The sequence below is a fragment of the Thermobia domestica genome, chromosome 9, assembly GCF_964235325.1.
Source record: "Thermobia domestica chromosome 9, izTheDome1.hap1.1, whole genome shotgun sequence".
In the NCBI taxonomy this organism is placed as follows: Eukaryota; Metazoa; Arthropoda; class Insecta; order Zygentoma; family Lepismatidae; genus Thermobia; species Thermobia domestica.
Window position 1 is genome coordinate 76,763,049 of NC_137462.1, and position 9,580 is coordinate 76,772,628.

Below are 9,580 nucleotides of genomic sequence, written 5' to 3' on the forward strand. Positions count from 1 at the left end.
ATCTTATTTTCAATTTTGATCCAAATCCCTTAATATTCTTTTTGAGAAATAAACATTCATGTCCGTTTCTGTCTTTTGCTTTGATAAAATGTGACATATGACTTTAACGACATACTTAAGTGATTGTCTAATTTTGGTTGAAATTACTTAAGGCTAAAATCTAAAACTGCTATAAGCTATTATATCTCAGAAATGTCTTGACCTATATGCCTAATTAGGTGTTTTTATTTTCAATTTTAATCGAGGTAAGTAAAGGTAAGTGATAAATTCAAAACATGAAATCGACAACTGACTCAGTTATTGATTGAAAATAGAGGAGAAAATCCTTATTCTTAGAGATTCTACAAGGCTCTGGAATGTACTCGTAAATTGGTAATAAATACCAAAAGTGGTCTAAGCTGAAACGTGAACGGAACGTGAACTTCCGTTACTCCGAAAGAGTTTGATAAATTTGAACTAAAATCTGTATAAAATCCTTGCTGGCCGACTCGGGTTGTCTGCTCAATTTCTTTAAAATTAGTCAAAGTCAAAAACCATTTTTGGAGAAGTCAGTAAACCTAAACCAACAAATGACTCAAAAATAAACTGAAAATACAATTGAAGCTATACTACTAAACAATCTTCAAAATTGGAATGAAGATTATTCAGGGACTATACAATTACGTATTCACGGAGTATATGATGGACAATTTATTAACTGTACAATGTTCTATAATATTTACTTAAGATCTACTAGAAAGATCAAATTTGATCAAGGCAATGGTGAAACCAACAGTGAACTTTTCTATGTAATCGCTAGATGTTTCCCAAGTAAAAATTAGACGTAGATCATTGAAGGTCTAACTAGTTGGACTGCCGAATTTAGTCAACCCATTCCGGAGATGAAATATATTGCTAAAGTATAAAACATTTCTTAAAATAACGCGTTTGTTGAAAATTATTGTTGTTTCTTTACTTGTACGTACGTGTAATATATCAAATAAGAAAGGTTGATATGGTGACAAGAAACCTTGAACAAATTTATCCAAAAAGCTATATTAACGGTACAAACATAACTATCAGCTGTAAATGCCCTATATTTCACAGGTAGGATTCAGTAATCAATTAGTATTTTGCATTTTATAGTACTAATATAGTAGTTGATTCCAATATAAAGAATCACACATAAAAGGAAGTAAAACATAAGAAAATACTAACATGAAGTACTAATTTGGTTTGTATAAAATTGATCTTTTGAAATGTATATAATCTAATTTCTATCTTCAAGTATTTTAAGTTTCATATTGGTCTTGAGTATGTAACATTTAAGTTCAGTATGCTGGGAAATAATTTTGTTACGCACGAAGCCTCAGTACAGGCAATTATTCCTACAATCCATTCGTCCCATCTGATCTGGTTATTCACATTTATTGTAAAATATTACTCTTGTTTAAAATTAATTTAAAGTATGTATATTTTCTTTTACAGTGAAAGTTTTAAAGATGAATATAAGTCAATGGAAAGCAAGTTGCATACTACTTACTTTTGCTGTTCATCAACTAGAAGCAACATTTCTAACACATAACGGAAACAACTATCAGAATTTACTAGACAGTTCTAACGAAGTCATAAGTCGTTACTTTGAGAATACTACCGTATTTATTATCTATAGTAACGGATCAACATATAATTTTAGTAACTTCTCAATCAATAATTATATCATACCATCTGTGAGAATATCTAGTGAAACTTTTAGTAACTATGATGTGAAGAAGATAGAAAGTTTAATTTACAACCAAGTTGGATCATTAACGTATGTTCTTGTTCTTCAAACGCCATCAAGTGTCCAATACTTGATGTCTAAAATTTCAATGATTCGACATCGAAAACATCCTTCAAAATGTATAGTTATCATTGCAAATGGACATCATACTATCAGTGATATAAAGAGCGTGTTTCGTATGTTGCTGCAAGAAAACATGCTGGATTGTATTCTACTTGCGCCTTCGCTTGAAGTTAGAAATTATAAAGACAATCCATCATTGTATACTTATTTTCCTTTCTCACATTCCCGATGTAGGCCAAAGTTTAAAATAGTTAAATATGCTCAATGGGACAGCAAGAAGTTTAAAAATTCTTTTAATTTATTCCCAAATAAGGTGAAAAATTTCCACAAATGTAAGGTAAATGTTTTAACTTCATCCCATATTCCCAGTCTATACAAGGTCGGCGATGATAATGGTAAAACTAGATTCGAAGGAACTGTCGGGAACCTATTAGAATGTTATGCTAATAAAAGAAACTTTACTTTAGCGACGAATACTGTTTACAATCCGAACTACGATGTTGGTAATGTGTTTCCTAACGGTACTATAACAGGAAATTTCAAAGATATTTACTTAGGCAAGTACGAAGCTAGTTTTAGAGCACATCCTTTCTTACCTGGACTATACATATATATTTTGACTTGATATATTCCAGTGATTTCTTTTATTTGGTGTGGGTTGTACCTCTTCCTAAAGAGTATCCTCATTGGATGAATATTTATTTCCCATTCGAATCTCTCCCTTGGATTTGTATTAGTTTATCTTTTGTTTTCGTGGTCTCAGCTTTTAAGGTATATAATTTACTTAATGGATATTCAAACAGCTTTCTTAGTCAACATTCTACTCTATATAATCTTTGCATTTTATTAGGTATATCTGTACCTCCACCTTTACCTAATTTTTATCTTAGAACAATATATCTGATTTGGGTGTTAGTGTCATTAGTTATAAACACTGCTTATCAAACGGCGTTGTTCAGTTTCGAAACACAACCTAAAAGGTATCCTCTACTAGATAGCTTGAAGGATATTGTCAATTCCGGGACATCATTAGGTGGAACTCCTAGTTTCAGAGAGTTCTTCATGAACAGGAAGGACAAGGTTGAAAAAGCAATCTATGATAGATGGAGTAACAGCCTAGGACATGTAGCTTCGTTTCGACGACTTCTTGACACTGGTGATTTTGCTTTTCTCACAGTACATGCAACGGCTGATGCTGCTAAATTGATTTACTTCGATTCTTATAATGAACCACTTTTCCACGTAGTCTCTGATACATTTTTGAGGTATCCTGAAGTTTATATTTTGCCACGAGGATCTATTTTCACCAAATCATTATCTAGCATAAATACAATGTGCTTTGAGAGTGGTTTATTCATGAAATGGAGAGAAAAGGCGTTCTTAGACACACGAAAATTTTACAACGTAAGCTTAAGTTCATTTGAGAAACCCACAAGAGTTGTATTTTCTCTTCGCAACATAATCGGATCCTTTGTACTTCTTATGGTGGGACAAGTTTCTGCAACTATCGTCTTCTTAGTTGAGGTTTTCATTGTACCCAACCAAAAAGAAGTTACGAAAAATATTTATTTTGGATGGATTTAATCAAAGAAAATTCGAGCAAACGTGACTGTTACCATAATACATGGCTTGAGAGATACGTTCATTGTAGTTTATTGTTGATAATAGAAGTCTTTCATCCCTTTACTAAGTTTAGCAATTCTTTCAAACACTTACTTGGTTTCATTTCTTGTTAAACCAAATGTTAAAATGAGTAAAGTTAATCATGTGTGAATAAACTAATACTTGAAAGACTTTAATATATATACAAATATATAAACTTTTAATATAATACATAAAGTACTAGACTGAATTATAAAAAAATACACTATTCCAGAAAGATGCTCTTGAATTTTGTTGTGTTGCAAAATATTATATTGTAATTATATTGTAATTGTTACTACTTATTTCTTTTCGTTTCACGAATAATATATATTTTTGTATTTTCCCTGTTGAAATTATGTCCATCTAAGTAATGTGTTTCTTTGACTAAAATGTAAGCATTATAGGTTAATCTTCCTAAATAGAATATGCAATATGATAAATGTTTCTTAGCTCTAATAAATTTATATGTTGCATATCCAACTTCTTGGCGTAAGTTTTTAGCTTTATGATAAATCATATAGTAACACTTAAAAAACCACATTTAGTTTAAAACTCTGTTGTAGTTTGAGAAAGTAATGAATGAAGTAGAATAAAATTTATTTGCGGTCATGTAATTTTTCGTATTGGGTTTTAAACGTGAAATTCAATGGGTAAGTTTATGAAATGTTAATTTGAATACTTGCTTTTAATATTGAGATATTTTTATTGTTTGTATTAACTCACTCAATACGACAGAAAGTCATTGTCATATATTTAATTACTTTCAAGTACGCCAAATATGCCATACACTGCATACTTTCGTATGTATGTGCAGCAAAAGTAGTGTGTTTAAGAAATTTGAAGATTTTCTCACCAACAAGAAAAGCATATATTTTAAAAATAACACTAGTTAACAAATTTAAACTTTTTGTTTGTTACATGAGAAAAATCACCTGATCTTAAAGGAACTTTTTGCGCTGAATTCGAATATGCACTCGGTTTCTCTCCATCACGTACAGTTTTCCCGTAACAGAGAGATTTTCGGGAAAATCCCTCAAAAATTTCCCTTTTTCAGATATTTTATTCCCCTAGCTCCTGTCCCCTTACATATAGTAACATAGAAATTATACCTAAGTATACCTTGATTTATATTTAATAAACCCTAAAAGTTTCGTAAAAATCGCTTTGTTCTTTCTAGAGAAATAAATATATTTGTATGTATACTGTGTGCACTGTTTATTGCACCTGATAGTAATGCTTTCAGATCTCCTGAGTTGGGGTAAAAACGATTTGCTTTATTACTACAAACACAGACATAAAAATGAATATTGACAATAGTCAACAACACACTTGTATTGCTCTCTGTAAATTAGAAACGTGTATAAAAATAGAATGTACTTCCAACGTATATTTTTTTAAACGTACAGTATATGTATATCTTAATACATATATATACAATTCTCCAAGTTTTTTCGTTTTGTTCATGAAATCGTTATCAATATTTGTTATCCGGCAATGTGAACTTAATGACCTAGTCCGTGATTTGCACCTGACAAAACAAGAGGCGGAACTTCTGGGATCAAGGCTGCAGCAGTGGAACTTATTGGATGCAGAAACGAACATATCAGTGTACAGGAAAAGGCATGTTCAATTTTCAAGCTATTTCTCAATGCAAGATAATGTGTGCGTATGTACGGATATAAATGGATTGATGGCGGAGCTAGGAATTCCTTACGTTCCAGAAGAATGGAGGTTATTTATCGACGCGTCAAAGGTCAGCCTTAAAGCTGTCCTTTTACATAATGGAAATAAAAAACCTTCTATACCACTTGCGCACTCAGTGAAGATTAAGGAATCCTATGACACCATGTCAACTTTGCTAAATCTTATAAATTACAAGGACCATTGTTGGCAAATATGTTGTGATCTCAAGGTAGTTGGTATTTTATTAGGACTGCAGTGCGGTTACACGAAGTACCAATGTTTTTTATGTTTATGGGATAGCCGAGCTGATGACAAACATTATGAAGTGAAGGAATGGGAACCTAGAGTGAATTACGTACCTGGAGAATGCAACGTCAAATACGCTCCTTTGGTAGATCCTAATAAGATATTACTACCGCCACTTCATATCAAGTTAGGACTTAGGAAAAACTTTGTCAAAGCCATGGACACATCTGGTGAAGGTTTCAAGTATTTGCGAGATAAGTTCCCTAACCTGAGTGATGCTAAGATTTCAGCGGGAGTGTTTATTGGTCCCCAAATTAGGAAATTAATGCTTGATGATAGCTTTGACAGCAAGTTAAACAGTGCTGAGCTAGCTGCCTGGACAGCATTTAAGTGTGTTGTGCGCAACTTTCTGGGCAATAACAAAGCTGAGAGTTACACAGAAATCGTACAGGACATGATACAGAAATACAAAGAGTTGGGTTGTATGATGTCTTTAAAAATCCACTTTTTGCACTCCCACCTCAGCTTCTTTCCTGCTAACCTAGGTGCTCTCAGCGACGAACAGGGGGAAAGATTCCACCAAGACATAATGACAATGGAGAAAAGGTACCAGGGACGATGGGATCCTTCAATGATGGGGGACTATTGTTGGGGTCTTGTTAGAGAATGCAACATTTCTTACAAAAGAAGGAAGTAGTGTACGTTTTTGTAACCCAATGGAAGTTTCATATATTGTGATAGTTTTGATTGTCTTTTCATGACCTTTTGGTACATTTGTATTATTGTTTATTGTAAATTGTCACACTTGTAAATTATATTGTATTATGTTTTATATATGTGTTTGTGGTAATAAAGCAAAACGTTTTGCCTCAACTTAAGAGATCTGAAAGCATTACTATAAGGTGCAATAAACAGTACACACAGTATACATACAAACATATTTATTTCTCTAGAAAGAATAAAGCGATTATTACGAAACTTGGAGGGTTTGTTAAATATGAATCAAAGTATACTTAGGTATAATTTCTATGTTAGTATATGCAAGGGGACAAGATCTTGGGGTGTAAAATAAACGAAAAGGGAAATTTTTGAGGGATTTTCCCGAAAATCCCTCTGTTACGGGAAAATCGTACGTGATGGAGAAAAACCGAGTGCATATTCGAATTCAGCGCAAAAAGTTCCTTTAAGAACAGGTATTTCCTTTTATGTAACAAATCCTTTGTTAACTAGTGTAATTGAAGGATTCATAAGGACAAAGGTCTTACGAGAAAGTATGTTCAGTGAAATTTGATGCCTCTTTTCATAATGTTCCCAATACCATCTGAGATGTAAGTGTAAGTGAAGGGTAATTTTCATGAGAAACGTACAATGTTGAATTACAAACGATGTGTAAAATAAGACTATTCAACTTTTGTTTGATAAGTATGTTTAGTTTTTGGGTAAAAGGTGTAAATATATTCTATATTTTCTTTCTTAATTACATTATTCAGAGAGAGAGAGAGGGGGGCATTCTTGACACCAATTGTTTGATTTTGAAAAAAAGTACGGTGAACGGGACATTGGCCTGAAATAATTAAATGTTTCCATTGATTAGAAAATTTTTAGTTAAAGTTTTACGAAAAATTAGCATAATCCACTGGATAGAAATATTTGAAAGGTGTATGAATACAACATTTTTTTCTGATTCCAAAATGCTTGTCAATGCAAGTTCGATTTCAATGAAATTACGCTCACTCAAGTGCACACAAGATTGTTCATAAATAATTTTCATAACGTCAAGACCGAGTCAAATAGTTTTTTTTTTTTTTTTTTTTGAGTACAAAAACGATAGATTCACTCACATCCACGGAAATTCTTCATTAAATTTTTTGTCGATTTCCCGTCACCCCGAAAATTTATTTTGAAAGGCGCCTATAAATGTATATTGTGAAAATTATGACAAACTGAAATCACTTTCTTACACCCGAAATCGCAAAATTTTCTCCGTAGACTATGGTTGAAATTCTGATTCAAAATTTATATCCTTGAGCTGAATTTTCGAAGAATCATCCTTAAGCCATTTTCCAGGGTCAATATTTAGCCAAATCGTTTTCTTGGATAAGATATCCATATTGTGGATATCAAATGAAATGAAATACACAGTAATTTTAGTTTAACGTTCAACGTTTATGTCCTTTTGGCTAAAGGAGGAGGAGGATGATTAATGAAAGTAGATGATTGTAAAATTAAATTTCAATGTTCACCCACAGGAAATAGAACTCGGAAAGTGCACCAAAGGCGATCGCGCTAGCCACTATATCATTGGAGAGGGATGTGTATATGAAATTATATAGTATACAAATTTCATGACTGTATCTTGAACGTTTACAAAAATCAAATTAATATTGTTAAATTTTTCAATAAACCTATGTTTGCCTCAACTCAGTCTTTAAAAAAATCAGCTTTGTAAATCGATATTAGATTTAGAATAATAGAAAAGGAAATGCCCGTATTCGGACATTGTAGATCTACTTTCTACCTAGAAAATTTCGTGAAAATAGGAGTGCAACACTTTGCGAAGGTTCCTTGTCAGAAGTCAGACGTGAGCTGAATAGTGACTCCAAAAAGAACATGCTGGTAGAGATAAAAGAGAAGGTTTGGGTTGATCTCCACGTTCTCCCGACCTTAAACCTTGTGACTTTTTTCTATGGGGTTTTGTCAAGCAACACATGTATTGAGTACCTTTACAACTACGATCAAGAATCTTCGTGTTTGCATCACACAGGCAATTGGATTAGTGGATCGTCCAATGTTACAACGGGTACGCTAAGAAATGGACTACAGGCTAGATGTGTGTAAGAAATGGAGCTCGCATTGAGCACATGTGAAGTGATGTTTTGAACTAAATGTAAAACGAAACATTTTGAGTTTTTGTTTCTATTGATAACACATTCACGTGAATGAATGTTGTTAACCAAGATTGATTCAAATGTGTACTCAGGAAGTTCATATGTAATAACACTGTATTTAAACAGTACGTTTGTATTTCCTCCTTAGGATAGGTTAATCAAGTTAACTGATAAAATCCCAGCTCGAGTCAAGTGCTAATTATATTCGAAAATTCTCTCGTGAAAAGGCGGCATAAAAAATCGAATGGTACCAATACAATCGAGTATCCAGTACATAATGACTAAAATTTCACAAATTCGACATCAAAAACATCCTTCAAAATGTATGGTTATCATTACAAGTGAACAACATACTATCAATGATATAAAGAACATCTTTCGTATGTTGCTGCAGCAGAACATATTGGATTGTATTCTACTTGCTTCCTCAATTGAAGATAAAAATTCCACGAAAGACAATCCATCATTGTATACCTATTTTTCTTTCACACATTCCTGATGCGGACCAGAGTTTGAGGTAGCTAAGTTTGATCAAGGGAAAAGCAAAACTTTTGAAATAACTTCTAATTTATTCCCAAATAAGGTGAAGAATTTCCAAAAATGTAAGATAGAAGTTTTAACTTCGTATCATATTCCTGGTCTATACAAAGTAGATGATGATAACGGAAACATTAAATGGAAAGGAACCGTAGGACATTTGTTAGAATGCTATTCTAATAAAATGAATTTTACTTTAGGAATGGATATAGTTTACAATCCGAACTACGACATTGGTAATATATTTCCTAATGACACTATGACTGGAGTTTTCAAAGATATATACTTGAATACATACGATGCTAGTTTTAGAACACTCCCTTTGCTGCCAGAATTATACAAATATTTTGACTTAATATATGCCAGTGATTTCTTTTATTTGGTATGGATTGTACCTCTTCCTAAAGAGTATCCACATTGGAAGGATATTGATTTTCCTTTCGAACCTCTTCCTTGGATGTGTATTAGTTTGTCTTTTGTTTTAGTAGTCACAGCTTTTAAGGTATACAAATGACTTAATAGATATTCGAACAGCTTTATTAGTGAATATTATATTATGTATAATCTTTGTGTTCTACTAGGTATATTTGTCACTCCACCTTCACTTAATTTTTATCTTAGAACAATGTTTTTGATATGGGTGTTAATGTCGTTAATCATCAATACTGATTATCAAACAGCACTGTTAAGTTTCGAAATACAACCTAAAAAGTATCCTATACTAGATAACATGGGGATATTGTTAACTCGGGGACAC